This window comes from Grampus griseus, assembly GCF_964374135.1.
Source record: "Grampus griseus genome assembly, chromosome: 6".
NCBI lineage: Eukaryota > Metazoa > Chordata > Mammalia > Artiodactyla > Delphinidae > Grampus > Grampus griseus.
The window spans coordinates 68,762,983-68,780,444 of record NC_139000.1 but is presented as its reverse complement, the minus strand read 5'-3'; the positions used below and the strand labels follow the sequence as shown (position 1 = coordinate 68,780,444).

The window sequence follows — 17,462 nt, the reverse complement described above, 5'->3', positions numbered from 1 at the left end:
ACATTTAGCCATCTGATAATCCCCCAAAATATTATTTGATGTTGAGATTTAAACTTTTTTTTTTGGCCTGCATTGGGTCTTCGTTGCCGTGCACGGGCTTTCTATAGTTGCGGCAAGGGGGGGATACTCTTCGTTGCGGTGCGCGGGCTTCTCATTGTGGTGGCTTCTCTTGTTGTGGAGCACGGGCTCTAGGCGCATGGGCTTCAGTAGTTGTGGCACGCGGGCTCTAGAGCTCAGGCTCAGTAGTTGTGGCGCACGGGCTTAGTTGCTCTGCGGCATGTGGGATCTTCCTGGATCTGGGCTCAAACCCGTGTCCCCTGCATTGACAGGCGGATTCTTAACCACTGTGCCACCAGGGAAATCCTGAGATTTAAACTTATAATTACTATTTCTCAGAGTTGGAAGGGAATTTCAGGTTACCTATTCTAACCTCCTACCAATGTAAGAAACCCTACACTTCTAGTGACAGAACTGTTAGTAATTCAAGTATTCCATTCTATTTCTGGAGAATGAACATTATTTACCATGAAGTTATCTCCTCCTCACTTCCCTTTTTTCTCTAGCTTTGGCCTTCTACTGTTAATTATCAGTCATGATCGGTCCCGGTAATCTCTTTAATTTCAGTTGTCAGTATTTCTAGACAACGGTCAAGGAAGATGTCTGGCTAAAAATTGCTGGCCATTTTAGAATACTTCTCTTCCTTTCCCATAGCGAGGCTCCACAAAATTTCCTAATTCAAATGCTGGCAAGGGCTAGGTGGGCTTAGCAGATTCTCTCTTCTCCATTTGCATTCTGGGTAGAAAGGCAGCCAGGATTAGGACATGGCATCAGTACCGATCCCTAGTCGTCCAGAGACCACCTCCTTCCCCCCCTCTACTCTCTATAGCTAATCTCAAAATTTTAAATCAGATTAGAGGCAGAGTAGCATATAAAATACTGGAGATGGAGTAATTCGTTCCAGTGTTTGGTAAAGGCCTTAGAGTGATAGTTTGTGAAATGGAGACAAAAGCCTAATGGGTTTGTCCTAATATCTCAAGCATTTATTTTTCCTTCTTTGCTTTGTACCCCTCCTCTTAATTCACAACTTGCTCTTAATGTAGATGTTCCTTGGAACGTTGTTTGTATGTTTGACTTTTTATTTCACATCACTCTGAAATGTTCATTGATGCTATTGGGGTGTGACTAGTCTATCAAGATTGTCAAGTTTAGCAATTTTGTCTCTCCATATTCTGTCGTGTTGCAGTTTTTCTAGAACAGAGGTTTTCAAATTGTGGTTTGTGATTTACTAGTGAGCCATGAAATCAATTTAGCATGTCATCACCAAGATTAAAAAAGAAAATCAGAATACATTGTAACTAGTATGGGTAAGTAATGGTTTGTGAAAATTTTATTTCAGAAGCTGTGTGTATTTCTTATGGTAGGTCATCATCAAAATTTTGAAAGACACCTTTCTTGAATGTTTGCTGATTTGTGAGAAGATCAAATAGCATTCATAAAGCACTATTGAATGCGCTTTCTACAGGAAATTATCACAGGTGATCTTCCTCTTTAGCTAATTCTGTGTATTCTTATTTTTGTTTGCCTCTTGCTCCCTCCCTTTTATATATGATTTATAAGGTATGACTTTTCCTAAACATCATGTTCAACTTGATAGGTTTATCCAAAGCAATACCTTGCAAGATCTTCTGGAATGAAGAGTGAGACTTGTAATTCCATACAGTAGGTAGCAAATTTTCAAGATGGTTCATGACGTGTCAGAGCCACCTATCCAGTGACCATAACAGGAGTTTTTGTAATGTGAAAGCCTCTAAAGACTTTTGGGTATTATTTGGGTATAAAACCCAACAACTGTACTTTCCTTATTAGTTTTCTGGTAGTAATGCTTTTATTGTTGCTGCTTTGGTTTAATCTTCTAAATATAGGTGGTAGAACAGAAGAGAATTGACAGAAGTGTTTCCAAGTAATCTAGCGCCCAAAAGACTTTCTGTGAACGAAGGAGGATAGAGGAGGGCTGAAATTCCCTTTCTCCAGTGGTAAAGGTAGCCTGTATTTGGCCTTTCTCCTACTTGGTGTCCCTCCTGTGGTTAAGACCGAAGGAGCAGGAGGAAATTGTAATGGAGAGAACTAAGCACCCCGTAGTCTCCCTTGGCGAGGAACTGATTGGATAGCTTGGGACAGGCCCACCTTCATGGGGCACCATTCACATTGTCCTGGTGGTGAGTGTGTCTGCATCTGAGTAAGTAGGATCAGATGACCTGATCTGTCGAAGGACCTTTACAGCTTCATTATTTGAATATGAGCCAGATTTATGTTCTTTTGTGGAGGGCGGGGTAGAGGGTAATTTTAGACATAGCAGGCAGAGATCATGGACTTTGGAAACAGAAAAAGGACACAAAAAGAAATTGGATGAGTGTGAAGAATTGGGAAGGACCAGGGAAAAAAGGTTATTCACCTGATATGTCTGTAAAGAAAATATCTTGCCTTGGTACAGGTTAGTTACGATTAAAAGGAAGAACTTTTTAAAGAAGCTTTTCCATAATTAAGTTAGATTCAGGTTTTATATAAAAATAAAAATCAGTGCTACTAAGAGGGATTGGGAGGCTTAGATCGTTGATTCATATAGTTCTTCTCAGTTATGATTTTTATATACGTTGTATGTGAGTAGAGAGAAAAAAAGTGGTGCATCCGTGGTTTATATGCCTGCATGATTTTTGGGGAATCACTTATTTGTTGATGAGTATGTAGGTAGGTAGGTAGTAAAGTAATCAAATAATTAGGAGTATGCACTCTGGTGTCAGACAGACTGTGTTTTGAATCCCCGCTCCACCATTGATCTTAGTTAAACGATTTGACCTTCTGTATTTCTTAGTTTCTTTTTTTTGTGAAATAGAGATCATAATAGCCTTTACTGTGTAGGATTATTGTGAAAATAGTCAATCTGGGTAAATCACTTAACATACTAATCAAAAATGTTAAGAGGGACTTCCCTGGTGGCGCAGTGGTTAAGAACCCGCCTTCCAATGCAGGGGACACGGGTTCGAGCCCTGGTCCGGGAAGATGCCACATTACGCAGAGCAACTAAGCCTGTGCACCACAACTACTGAGCCTGTGCTCTAGAGCCCGCGAGCCACAACTGCTGAGCCCGTGCGCCACAACTACTGAAGCCCGTGGGGTCTAGGGCCCATACTCCGCAACAAGAGAAGCCACCGTGATGAGAAGCCCACGCACCGCAAGGAAGAGTAGCCCCTGCTCACCACACCAGAGAAAGCGCGTGGGCAGCAACAAAGACCCAACGCAGACAAAAATAAATTAAAACAAAAAATGTTATGAGCCATTTGTTACATGATTTGGCTTCTGGCAGTCTTTATAACATATAGCTTTGATAGAGTATTTTTTTTAAAGATTTACTTATTATTTACTTATTTATTTATATTTATTTTTGGCTGCATCAGCTCTTAGTTGCAGCACACAGGATCTTCATTGAGGCATGCAGGATCTTTCCTTATGGCGCTCAGTCTCTTCGTTGCAGCACTCGGGCTTCTCTCTAGTTGTGGTGTGCAGGTTTTCTCTCTCTAGTTGTGGCACACAGGATCCAGGGCACATGGGCTCTGTAGTTGTGGCACACGGGGTCCAGAGCACATGGGCTCTGTAGTTTGCAGCACACACAGGCTCTAGTTGAGGCGTGTGAGCTCAATAGGTGTGATGCTTGGGCTTAGTTGCCCAGTGGCATGTGGGATCTTAGTTCCCTGACCAGGGATCGAACCTATGTCCCCTGCACTGTAAGGTGGATTCTTTACCACTGGACCACCAGGGAAGTTCCTGAAAGAAATTTTTTGATATTCAAAAATACAGCAGAGGGCTTCCCTGGTGGCGCAGTGGTTGAGAGTCCGCCTGCCGAAGCAGGGGACACAGGTTCGTGCCCCGGTCCGGGAAGATCCCACATGCCGCGGAGCGGCTGGGCCCGTGAGCCATGGCCACTGAGCCTGCGCGTCTGGAGCCTGTGCTCTGCAACGGGGGAGGCCACAGCGGTGAGAGGCCTGCGTACCGCAAAAAAATAAAAAATACAGCAGAATTCTAGTGTCCTTTTTCAAGAGTGGGTTAAATGTTTTAAAAGAGAAAAAGTACTTGGAATATATGTCACATTCCTCTGAAATTTGTCTTGAGGAGGTATATGGCCTTGATATTGATGTGCATATGTAACATGGAAAAATACAGGACAGAGCATCTCAGTTTTATTTATTTATCTATCGATTTTTAACTTTTAAAAAAAGTACTTATTTATTCAGTTTTGGCTGTGTTGGGTCTTCGTTGCTATGTGTAAGCTTTTCTCTAGTTGCGGCGCACAGGCTTCTCATTGCGGTGGCTTCTCTTGTTGTGGAGCACGGGCTCCAGTAGTGGCTTGTGGGTTCTAGAGCATAGGCTCAGTAGTTGTGGTTCACGGGCTTAGTTGCTCCACGGCATGTGGGATCTTCCCCCCAACCAGACCAGGGATCAAACCCGTGTCCCCTGCATTGGCAGGTGGATTCTTAACTATTGTGCCACCAGGGAAGTCCCAGCATCTCAGTTTAAATCAGTAGTTAAGCCAAAGTTTCCCAGGATTTTTTAGCTTTTTAATTAAATGAGAAAAAGGGCAAGGACTTACCTAGTACTGCATTAGTAGGCACTTGGTAGATTTTTTTTTTTATTGCTGTTACTATTAAATCATTTCTTAGGATGTCTTCTTTTATCTTTGTATTAATATTAATATGACTGAAAGAGTAATTTTTAAATAGGATTTGAAATTCCTGAGATGTTTCTCATTTTATAAAGAACTCTAATATTGTCACATGAAAGTCCATCAGTAATTTTCCTTTACAGAAGAATTCGGGAGGAGGCAGCGGGGAGGGTGGGGAGGGAGACGGAAGGACTTTTATAGTGGTTGAGCGTTTAGCAAAGACTGAAAACATGATAAGGGCCTGTTTTTATTATGTATGTAAATGTTAGCATTAAGAATATTTTGCATTCAAGAACTTAGGTAAAGCTGTTCTTGGTTGAGGAATTCATCTTTTTGTGGCCATAATGGTCACTTATGGCATGTGACTGTTCTTACTAGTCACTGGCGCTAACTAGCAGCTAGAAAGGGTGAGGCTCTTGAGTGTATCTGGGTCAACTAAAAGTTTGTAATTGTGTTTTGCATTAACCTGTTTAAACTTTAATCGAGAATAAAAAAGCAAACATCCTTTACCCTTCCTGTAATTCCCTAGTTTTTGTTTTTCATGTAACTCTGCTTCTAAAGAGAAGTTTATTGAGTTGATCTTGTTTTGTGATACGAGGAAGTTTAGTATTCATAGCAGAGAAGGGGGAAAAACAGTAAAAGAAAATTGAAATAACCATGTATGATCAGATTTGGTTATGGTAGTAATTTCCTTATCGTTGCCTTCACTTTTTTTTCACCTTGCTTTATAGAGATTTAATTGTAATTTAAAAGTGCAGAAGTTAAAAGTTTTAATTATCTTTCCTTGTAAATGGTCAGACTACATTTGGTAAAATGTTACCCACTTCAACCTGAAGTGTGAGAAATGAAATTGTAATCGTGTCTTGATAGTTTGGCTTACCAAACTGTTTTCCTGGATAAAATCTTGAGAGACAAAGATGAACTCTCATCTAATGGAGTGGGTTTTCCCAAGGGTGGGTGGTGGTTCAGATACAGGGTAAAGACTGCAAACCACCTTAGCAGAAGTTTCTTTGGAAAAGAAAAAAAAGTAAGGAGAAGGAAAAAGAAACTTCCCTCCTTTGGTGGTGCCTCATTTCCTCCAGCCCCACCCTGTGCCTTGCTGTGCTTACACTGTCTGGAGCTGGCAGTAAATGTCCTGCTGTTGAAGCACTGTCCTTAGGTTTTTATGTGATGGAAGGCTGTCACAGTCAGAGAAGAAGGTCCTTATTGTGCTTTCAAAGTGGTTTTTTAATGACTTGTAATTCCAGCACATGCAAGAGCTCTAAAGTCTGTAAGGATGGTGAGTGAGCAGCTAGAGAGGCCCTTCATTAAAGGGCTGCCCTGACCCTCTGGCCGGGGGCAGGGGGTTGGGGGCTCTCGTTCTGGACTCCTGTTCTCTGCATTTTATAACTGGAAGTAAACATACCTGAAGGGGTGCAATTCTCCTCTGGTAGATGCAGCCCAGTGTGGAACAACATTCATTAATATAATTGGCAGAAAGTTACCTTTGTTGGATACATGGAGATATTTCACCTGACCTGGTCCTAATGCTTGGTTGTGTGTTGTCTGTGCTAGATGTGATCAGATGGAGGAGGGTGCAGCCTAGTCAATCAACTGATCATGTATTCAGCCACATTCCTCACTTGTTCCAAAAAAGATTTGAAGCAATTAAAAGGGAGATTTTTTTTTTTAAAAAAAACTACGTTAGAGGCTCTTTCTCTTCCTTGTTTGGGTGCCACACTAAGCCCCAATGGTTTTTCAGTTTTTAAGTTAAATAATTCCTTAGAAGCCCTTAGGTAGCTGAGGGTCATGAACAGACAGGGGGCCCTATCATTGAAGAGTGGGTTGTCATCAGTAATTGCCAACACTCGGCGTTTTCACTTGCTTGTATTGAATTTTATCTCTCTCCCAGTAAATTCCACGAGCCTCCGTCAAGGAAGCTGCATTGCCTATTCAGTGCATTCTTGTTTCTTACTCTAAGGCCCATGATCTTTATGTAACTGTCCTATCTGTCATCTTTAGACACAGAGTCAAAGATGTGACTCAACATGGTCTTTGCACGACTCGCTTTACCATGTCATTGGGATGCCTGATATTTGTAGCTAAACTTTCCTTCGGTGCTTTCTATGTGCTAGTCACCCTTCTACGTACTTCATTTGTTTTAACTCATTTAACTCTTAAAACAATCTGTGAAAGAGACTCTTATTAGCCCCATTTTATAGATGAGGAAACTGAGGCTCAAAGGTTAAGAAACTTGGGGGTGAAGCAAATCTTATTTTCCCAGGAATTCCCAATATTATAATTGCAGAGATGTGCTTCATGAAATTGGCATCACTGCTATGAAAGCCTTATTTGTTTGTTTTTTTGGCCACACTGAGCAGCATGTGGGATCTTAGTTCCATGACCAGGGGTCGAACCCGTGTCCCCTGCAGTGGAAGCGTGGAGTCTTATTAACCACTGGACTGCCAGGGAAGTCCCTTTTTTGTTTTGTTTTGTTTTGTTTTGATGAAAGCCTTTGATATCGTATTTCTTGTTCCATTTTTGAATTCTGTTTCTTTGACATGTCTATTGGTTTGGGCTCTAACAGCAGCCTTCAGGAGGTGACAGGTTGTCCTCAGGTGGATTTGGCATACGTGTTCAGAACTGAGGGACATGCTATGAAACATCCAGGAACCTCTCACTTCTTATATATCTTCTTCTTATATATATTTGCTTAAAATAAAACAGACCCTCATAGTTCTGAATTTTAGCATTATTAGAGTGTATCATCAGCACTATCTCCCTGCTCTCAGAATTTTCCCCACTTGCTTTTGTGTGAGAATTTATGTTTAACAGAGCTGAGCTGTAATATCAAGCTTTCCCAGAAGGTGCCACCAAATAACAAATGCTGTCCTCCAGTTTGAAGATTCCTTCTTATTGACTCTTCTAGTTCCATTTTGTAATTTCATTTTATAATGTCTCTAAGGTATTCAAAATAACGGGTGTGCTTTCTTTGAATTAGGAGATAAGATAATGCAATGGATCAGTAGAGGGTGGTTTTCTTTTGGTGTCTATGTAATTATTTAACCAAGTTTGAGAAATTGTTCTCAGTGGGTAACAATTGATGACTGTAAACTTTCAAGGCAGTGTCAAGGTCCACAAAGAAAAATTACCCCTAAGAGGCTTCTTTAGGTCACTAGAGGTGACTGCACAGTGAGATGTTCCCAGATAAAGTCAAAGATCCCTCCACTAGGCGAAAAAAAATGGAAAAGCATTTACTAAAGTGTGTGGAGATAAGCAGACTTTTGCCTTTGAATTCTGAAGACATAGGGGATGGGGATGTGTGGGGACTGGGATAGGGAGAAATTTTCAGAGTCGGTGACACAGAGAGAAGAAAATTTCCTTGCCTTACTTGGTCATGGGAAGAAAATGTATTTATGGGGTCCTCAGATGTTACTTAAGTAAATAAATAAGGTAATTACTAGAGTGCCCTGGTTTGGGACCTCGGTGTTTAGAATCACAGTACTGTTTTTTGGACAACTAACTTGTTGACCCTTGCTTTATTTTCTGACCCTTCTATTTTTGCTTTAAATACGATAAAACTGTCATGTCACTTTGAGTAAGTACAAACATTTCCTTCTAAACATGTTTAATTGTTTTTAATATTCTTTAATTACTTTAGTCTTGTTTAATAACATTTGAAAATGTTTATGTACTCCTATATATAAACCCTGTATTAGGTAGTACAGATGGTACAAAATTAGAATTTAGGCTCAGCTTTGAAGGAAGGGAAGAATGAATTAGTGGAGATGAGAGGTAGGTGTGTAGGAGAAGGCATTCCTGTTAGGGGGAAACAACTTGAGAAAAAAAACCACAACTGATGACAAACGTAGACAAGTCTGTGTTGTTCTTACTGAAAATGAAGAGAACTCCTATACACGAATCCCTGCAAGTTAATTTATCAAACTGGATAAATTCCAGTTTGGAATTCCTTGTCAGGAATGAAGGAAACCTTATTGAACTGTACTTCATGTGAGGTGTGTCCTGGACACTTTCACTCTGTAACCTCTTATTTCATCCATACATTGTGTGAGATAGCTTTTTTCCTCATCTTACAGATGTGAAAGCAGCAGAGCTAGAATTTGAATCTGGGTCCGACCCATGCCAAAGCCCATGCTTTTTCGTACAGTACCATGGATTAAACCTTGTTGAGAGAGAAATCGCATCAAATTATAACCACTGTGGGACTGATTAAACCTCTTCAAGAAAAGAATCGAATTAGCAGCATTAACTCTCTGACCTTCTGCCTACCTCTGGTCCTCTGATAATGTTACCATAGTTCAGTAAAAGGGGGAGAATAAGAAATAAGATGTAGTAGCCACAGTACTTGGGTTCTTGGCTATGAATAAATGGGTGCAGGGAGACCTGGCTTTGATTTCCACAGCCCTGATCAACTCGTGCTTTATATAATTTTCTAAGCAGCAGAACTGCAGAAAGTTTTGAGAGGTGGTGGTACCTTAGAGCCTATCCAGGGGCACTTATTTACCAGTTTATTGACTTACTACATTTTTTCATACGCCTTATACCAGAGGCTAGGACACGGCCAGTGTGACTGTGAGAGCTCCCATCTACTATATTGCATTATCTTAAGGTTGTACTCATGGAGGATATAAAGAAGGAACATAGGGCTCCCTTGTCCTGGAACATAGCCATCCCTGGCTAATAAATTATTTTCTCTTCCTGGGCCCAGGAGAGGTGGTCCAGGAGGCACGGCCCTAGTGCATACACTTGGAATCAAAAGATGAGACAGGATCAGCTCACTAGTGGTTAACTGTAAAATGTGGATTTTAACAATAATGATGAGATTATTGATGCAAACTGCCACTCAGGTATTAATTCACGCAAAAATATTAATTACGTCATAGACAAAGACTTAACCTTTTTACTTGGTAATTTATGAATTGTATTCTATGAAGATCCGATGTTGGTAGGTGTTCTTGTAAAGATTAAGAGGCAAAGCTACAGTCTAGGAATTTAGTGATTTATAATCCATGGCCACAATGTAATTTTTACTCCAGCACGTGTTTTTTAAATGTCATTTTCCACTCGGCCCAACCTTAGATTGTATTAGGAATCAAAGCAAAGTCTTGCTGGAAGTACACCCTGGTTTAAAATGTTTAGTATCTGACAAATTCTGCTCGAGGTGACCTGACACATTTTCAGGATTATAAAGTGTTCACTCTACTTTCAAGTTTCCTCCTCTTTCTCGTTATTTTCCAGGATTGTTTTAATTAAAGGTGAGCATCAGACTTGTTGATCTTGTGATGGGAAAGTGCTAGGTTATCCAATAATCTTAGGTGAGAGTCACGCCTTATTCTTTTTTTTTTTTTTTTGCGGTACGCGGGCCTCTCACTGTTGTGGCCTCTCCCGTTGCGGAGCACAGGCTCCGGACGCGCAGGCTCAGTGGCCATGGCTCACACGGGCCCAGCCGCTCCGCGGCATGTGGGATCCTCCCAGACCGGGGCATGAACCCGCATCCCCTGCATCAGCAGGCGGACTCTCAACCACTGTGCCACCAGGGACGCCCAGTCATGCCTTATTCTTGCTTACCAAGCCTGTATTCATGGTCCAGCCACTTTCAGAGACATGCAACAAGTCCCCTCCCTGCTTTTAAAGATAAGCCATGCACAGTCCTCCTTGGGTTGTGTAATAAAACCAGTGAGTCTCATAAATCCCTCCCCCAACACTAAGGTTTGAAGGAAAGAGGTGGTATGTCCCATGTTGCCCATCTTTTTATCCTCATCATATTATTAGGTCTGTTGTCTCTCTTTTCTCTTTGGAAAACCTTCCACAGCTTACTGTGTACTCTTTTAAAGATTTAAGACCCAATTTGGAAACCATGAACATCTGTTTTTAATACAGCATTTACTTCACAATTTAGAAAATTATAGGATTTTTAAAAACAGGAAGACTTCGGAAATTCCCTTTAACAACTTGTATTTTGCAGAGCAGAACCTGAGGCTAAGTTTCATAACCTGCCCAAGATCATTGCCCCCAAAAACCCTGCCCCTGCTCTCATTGCTCCCCAAAAAGGCCCTAGGAGGCAGGTCCCTAGTTGATGTGCCATTGTCATTTCCAGTTGGAACAGTTTATAATCCTTCTTACGTTCTGTCCTCCCTTCCCCAAACTCTCCTCCACTTGAACATGTTAAACTGCTTCCTAATGAGTGGTTTATGCCCATTAGGCATAAGACCTCTTGGCCCTGCATCTCACTCTGTGTCCCCTTGTTGATTGAATGGACCTTATACTTCACATCCTCAGCAGAATCCCCCTGAAAAGCCTCATGCCATGTCTCAGTGAGGGTAGGGTGTTAATCTCAGGGGATATTACAGAGATTAATTGGTGAAAAATTTGATAGACTTGTTCCCTGGTCATCCTTGGTTGTCTTTGGGAAAATACCAACCAGAATAATCATGGCTTAGCATATTTCAGGCGAAAAATAAATCAGTAGACAAACCAGAAAATGACACATATACCTATCTGGCAAATCAAAGATCTTAATATTGTTTAATAATAAAAACATGGAAAGAGCTTTAAAAACCTCCAGTGTAAATGAAGTCTTTACCTGGACAAGCTGGTATTCTTAACAGATAAAACTTGATTCCCGCTCTCTCCTATGCTCCAGTGTCTTCAGTATCTGCCTCTGTGTGCTGTGTTCCCCTTAGTCTCTCTACAAGAGAGGCATCCCTCTGAGGCAAACTGAGACATCCCTCATACCAAACAGCCAGCCTCTCATACTGCCTTCAACTCGCCTATTAACCCTGATGCTCTTCAGGCTATAATCCCTTCACTTCCTTTCCTTCACTGACAGACATCTTAAAAGCTTACTTCTCAACCCGTTGTGGTCTGGCTTTTCCTCTTGGAAACTATCCTTAAAACTACCACTGGGAGGGCTTCCCTGGTGGCGCAGTGGTTGAGAGTCCACCTGCCGATGCAGGGGACACGGGTTCTTGCCCCGGTCCGAGAAGATCCCACATGCCGCAGAGCGGCTGGGCCCGTGAGCCATGGCTGCTGGGCCTGCACGTCCGGAGCCTGTGCTCCGCAACGGGAGAGGCCACAACAGTGAGAGGCCCGCGTACCGAAAAAAAAAAAATAAAACTACCACTGGGGAAAGGTCACCAGTGCTTTCCAGATTCTTATGTAGAAAACATCTTCTAAGCATTGGATTTTACCTTTCCGTCATCTTTTTTTTTTTTTTTTTTTTTTTTTTTGCGTTATGTGGGCCTCTCACTGTCGTGGCCTCTCCCGTTGCGGAGCACAGGCTCCGGACATGCTGGCTCAGCGGCCATGGCTTGTGGGCCCAGCCGCTCCGCGGCACGTGGGATCCTCCTGGACCAGGGCACGAACCCGTGTCCCCTGCATCGGCAGGCGGACTCCCAACCACTGCGCCACCAGGGAAGCCCTTTTCCGTCATCTTTGACTTGCTTTTCCATTCTATTCCTTGGCCCTGTTATACCTACCCTGATCCCTCTAACCATTCTCTGCGAGTCTCCTTTGTCAGCTGATCTTCCTCTACCAACCTTAAGCTGCCATTTCCAGTTTCTTTCTTTTCTATTATATAATCTTTCCCTGGATAATCACTGCTTACCTGTCTTCTGTTTCTTTCCTTTCTCAGACCCTTCTCTATATAGCTATCTATAACACAGACAAATTGTGGAAGGAAATATGCAAAAGGATGTAAAACAACTGGCTAAAATGGTATTATGGGTCATTTTCAAAATATATTTAATACTGCTGTTTTTAAACAACATCTCCTTGTTTCAAAATCTTAGATCCTCTGTGGGCTAAACACTAAATTCTTTCTTTTCTTTTTGTAATCTTTTATTATGGAGAATTTCAAATATACACAAAATATGCAGAATAGTATCACAAGCCTCCCATTCATTCATCACTCAGCTTCAACAGTTATTAACTGATGACCATTCTTGTCTCAACTGTGCCATCTACCCTTCCCCCAGTATAATTTTTAATAAAATCCTAGATGTCATATTAATTCGTTCATAGATATTTCAATATGAATCTCTAAAAAATAAGAACTTTTTAAAAACAGAACTAAAACATCACTATCACATCTGAACAAATTAATAATTCTTTTTTAAAAAATTAATCAATTTATTTATTTTTGGCTGCGCTGGGTCTTTGTTGCTGTGTGCGGGTTTTTCTCTAGTTGCGGCGAGCAAGGGCTACTCTTTGTCGTGGTGCGTGGGCTTCTCATGCGGTGGCTTCTCTTGTTGTGGAGCACGGGCTCTAGGTGCACGGGGTTCAGTAGTTGTGGCGTGCGGGCTCAGTAGTTGCGGCTCGCGGGCTGTAGAGCGCAGGCTCAGTAGTTGTGGCGCATGGGCTTAGTTGCTCTGCAGCATGTGGGATCTTCCCGGACCAGGGCTCGAACCCATGTCCCCTGCATTGGCAGGCGGATTCTTAACCACTGCACCACCAGGGAAGTCCAAATTAATAATTCTTAATATCATAAAATATCTAGTCACTGAGCAAATTTCCAGTAGAATCAAAACATCATAAATTTTCTTTTCTTACGGTTTGTTTGAATGAGGATCCAAAAAAGGTCCACGTCTTGCCATTTGTAAAAATGTCTTTTAAGTCCTTTTCAATCTATAGGTCCTCTCATCTCTTTTTTCATGTAAAAGTTCAAGAAAAAAAAAAACTAGGTTGTTTGCCTTATAGAATTTCTCAGTTTGGACTTTGCTGATAGTATCTTTGTGGTTTATTTTCTGTAAATTAGGGGTATAGCCAGGTTTAGTTTAGGTTTTGTTTTGGGGGCAAGATTGTTTCATGGATGGAGTTGTTAGCTTTCATTGGGACGCCTGTAAGGTGAGGTTATCTCTTGTTTTGTGACGTTAGTGCCCATTGATGCTCAGGGCCTAGATGCATTAATTCATTAGGGGTTGTCAATTAGTGGTATTTTTATTCTACCATTCTTTCTTCATTTATCAGCCAGAACTCACCTGTCTAGAGAAACTCTCCCTCTTCTACCCTTTGTTTAACCAACTGTTAGTTTGTCTAGGAAAAGTAAAACATTCTTTCCCTTTTTAAAAAAAAAGTTTTCAAAAGAATGGGTTTGGTTCCCTAGCATCCTTTAACAATAGCTTGTTTTTTGGGGGGTTTTTTTGCGGGCCTCTCACTGTTGTGGCCTCTCCCGTTGTGGAGCACAGGCTCCGGACGCATAGGCTCAGCGGCCATGGCTCACGGGCTCAGCTGCTCCATGGCATGTGGGATCTTCCCCGATCGGGGCATGAACCCGTGTCCCCTGCATCGGCAGGCAGACTCTCAACCACTGCGCCACCAAGGAAGCCCAATAGCTAGTTTTTTTTAAGCATTACTTTTAAGACTTCTTCAATCTGTCCTTTCCGCCCTCATCTTTCTTTGCTCTCCCTTATACTTTAGTGATCCTAAAATATTAGCAATCTTCGGTTCCCTGATCATTCCATGCTATTTTATGTCCTAGTGAAATACCCTTGGTCCTTTATGACCTGGTTAACATTCACCTTTTCTTTGAAGCTTTTCTAAATAATCTGCCCCACTTAAATGAATCCCTCCCTGCTTTGTGCTCCCTCCATTAACAGTTTATATTTTGATTATAGTTGTTATTCTCTCATATTAAAGTGTTTTTCTCCTGATCAGTAGGGTGTTTTGAGGACAGACTCTTAACTATCTGATTTCTCAGCTCTTTGCACTGTGCCTGGTACTTAATTGGTGTTCAACAAATATTGAGTTAAATAGTGTAAAGATTTATTTATACTTATGTGTTATGTATTTATAATTGAGTTCTCTTAACTGACTTATGTATTTATAGGTGTCTTAACTATAAATACATCCAAATGATCTGGAAATGTGATAGTTGGCCCCTCCCCTTCAAGAGGGTAGAGTAGATAGGCCACAATGAATGGGAGAGCTCCCTGTATAAAAAAGACAAATCTTGGCCCTCTTAGAGCACACAGTTCAGGGGATAACCCACCGTTATACAAATAAGTTCATACAGTAGAATCCTGGGATAACCTAGCGGCCAGGGTAAGCAAGTTGTATAAATAGAATTGCACTTTACCAGTCTTTGTAGCCCTTGCTTTTGTGTTGGAGGACATAAACTAGCCAAGGAGCATGGAGCTCTTGAAAACTCCCACGAAACGACCCGAGATTTTTTTGTTAACTGATTCTACCATGAAGAGTATTAAACCACAAAAATAACAAAGGGGAGGCAAGGACCACAGATTAATCTTTTATTGAGACAGCAGAGGGATGTCATAGTCTAAAGTCCCAAAACGTTTGCTTCTGTATTTTAAAAAAGCAAATAGTTTTCAGAGAAATTTCAATAACAGGATGTCGAAGTGAAAGAAATTTCTGCCTCCCTACTTCCTATAGCAACTGTGTGGAAGCATGATAACGTGAGAGCTATACGACCACCTTGTTTTTGCTGTCTTTGTGATCATGAAATATGATTACATTCTCTCTAATGTTTATATGTACTCTTGAAATTATTGGAACTGGTAAAATAACACTTGCACAGTGTATAAAAGGAACTATTTTTCCCCCCTTCTGTTTCCTTAGGTTGCATAATTACCATGACAGATTAGCTTTAAATTAATAATGTTAATTTGGTTGTTAAATAATTATTAAACCATCACATTTGAGTATCAGCAACTGTGCAATTAAATGCTTATTGTATATGTGGAAGAATGAATGAAAAAATACAAAAGATTTAAGTTCCTAACCACAAGGGGCAAGAATTGTAAAAAAAAAAAAAAAAGTTCTACTGAACACTAACACTTAATGCTGAGAGAAATCAGATGTAGGGGATGCAGTTAGTTTCCCCAAAGAATTAGCATCTTAGTCAGTTTTCAAATATATATTTAATTGTACTCATCGGAGACTTAGCATTTCTAAGGGTGGTTTTAAGAGAGTCATGATTACACTATAAAACTAAAATTATAACCAAGTATAATTTATCACTGTGGGAGGTTGAATGTATTAGAAGAAAAAATGGACTGAAGACAGCAGCCATCATTTTGAAAAGCAAAATGTTACCACATCCGTCTTCTCTTAAGAAAAGACATCTCCCCAGCACATGTACTTTGAAACCTTATTAAGGTATCCTAAAACTTACACAGGCATATCTCTTTTTATTGTGCTTTGTTTTATTGTACTTCACAGATACTGTGTTTGTTTTACAAATTGAAGGTTTGTGGAAAGCCTCCTTTGAGCAAGTCTGTCAGCGCCGTTTTTCTACCAGCATTTGCTCACTTCGTGTCTCTGTGTCACATTTAGTAATTCTTGGGATATTTCAAGCCCTTCACCAACCAAAAGATTATGGGTCAGATGATGGTTAACAATATTTAGCAATAAATTTTTTAAAAATTAAGATATATACATTGTTTTTTTAGGCATATTGCTATTGCACACTTAACAGATATGCGTTGGGAAACCAAAAAGTTTGTGGCACTCGCTTTATTGCAATATTCACTTTGTTACAGTGGTCTGGAACAGAACCTGCAATATCTCCAAGATGTGTTCTCTCCTGTCTTCAGTCCTGGGGATCTCCTAAGTTGGAACTTGCATGCTAATGCATCCTGAACAGCAGCCCTTCTACCAAGCTGTTAAGCGACCCTACAGGGTCTGCAACCAAAAGCTCCACTAATGGGCCTGCACTGGTAACAGTGCTCACCATTCCTCTATGAAACATCCTCACTGTTGCCCATCACTGGTGGGTGCTTTCTTATACTCTACATTCCGCAGGTTGAGTGGTATACTCACCGAGAAACCAAGTAGTTGTTCCCAAACATGTATGAGTGTTCCACTTGTAATTACATTAGTTAGTTAAATAATATACACAAAAGGTAATTGTTTCTTAGTTTCTAAAACTAAGTTGAAACATGAAGTTTTTTACACGAAGAGAAAAAAAAATCTTAAGAATCTAGAAGGACTCTGCATTTCCAATAGCTATGCAAGTCTCTGAATTATTGCTTATAGAGGGTGATAACTGATAATGTATTGAGTGTGGTTATGTAAGGCTTTTCAGACTCCACTCAAAGAAAACTCCTTGATCTTACATCAAAAGATTGGTTGGGGACTTCCCTGGTGGCACAGTGGTTAAGAATCTGCCTGCCAATGCACGGGACGTGGGTTTGAGCCCTGGTCCGGGAAGATCCCACATGCTGCGGAGCAACTAAGCCCGTGCGCCCCAACTGCTGAGCCTGCGCTCTAGAGCCCGTGAGCCACAACTACTGAAGTCCGCACGCCTAGAGCCCGTGCTCCGCAACAAGAGAAGCCACCGCAATGAGAAGCCCGCGCACTGCAACGAAGAGTAGCCCCCGCTCGCCGCAACTGGAGAAAGCCCGAGTGCAGCAGTGAAGACCCAATGCAGCCAAATACAAAGAAATAAATTTTACAAAAAAAAAAAAAGATTGGTTGATTAATGTGTCTTTATAAACTTTTAGTTAAAATAAAATATTTAAGGGATGTGGGTTATTTTTTTAAACTAGTTCTAGAATCTTCCACCTGACAGATGTTCACTAGCCAGAAATCTTGACTGCTCTTCACCTGTTATTCTGGTACCTTCTTTCTTGATCCTTGAGTTAGGGTGAGAGTCCATCAACAGCAATCTCTTGCCTCTCCTTTTCTGCATTATTCCATTTTATGAATGGTGATCTTATTCGTATCTGACCTCTTACATGGAGTTTATAGGATCAGTTTGTAGGATCAGTCTCCAGATGAGTATAATTAA

At 41.0% G+C, this 17,462-nt stretch overlaps 1 protein-coding gene across 2 annotated transcripts in view; it reads left to right on the top strand.

Annotated features, from left to right (window-relative positions):
• The window catches only part of MLLT3 (MLLT3 super elongation complex subunit), a 268,120-nt gene that overhangs the window by 196,625 nt on the left and 54,033 nt on the right, over positions 1–17,462 (top strand). The gene's annotated exons all lie outside the window — the stretch shown is intronic.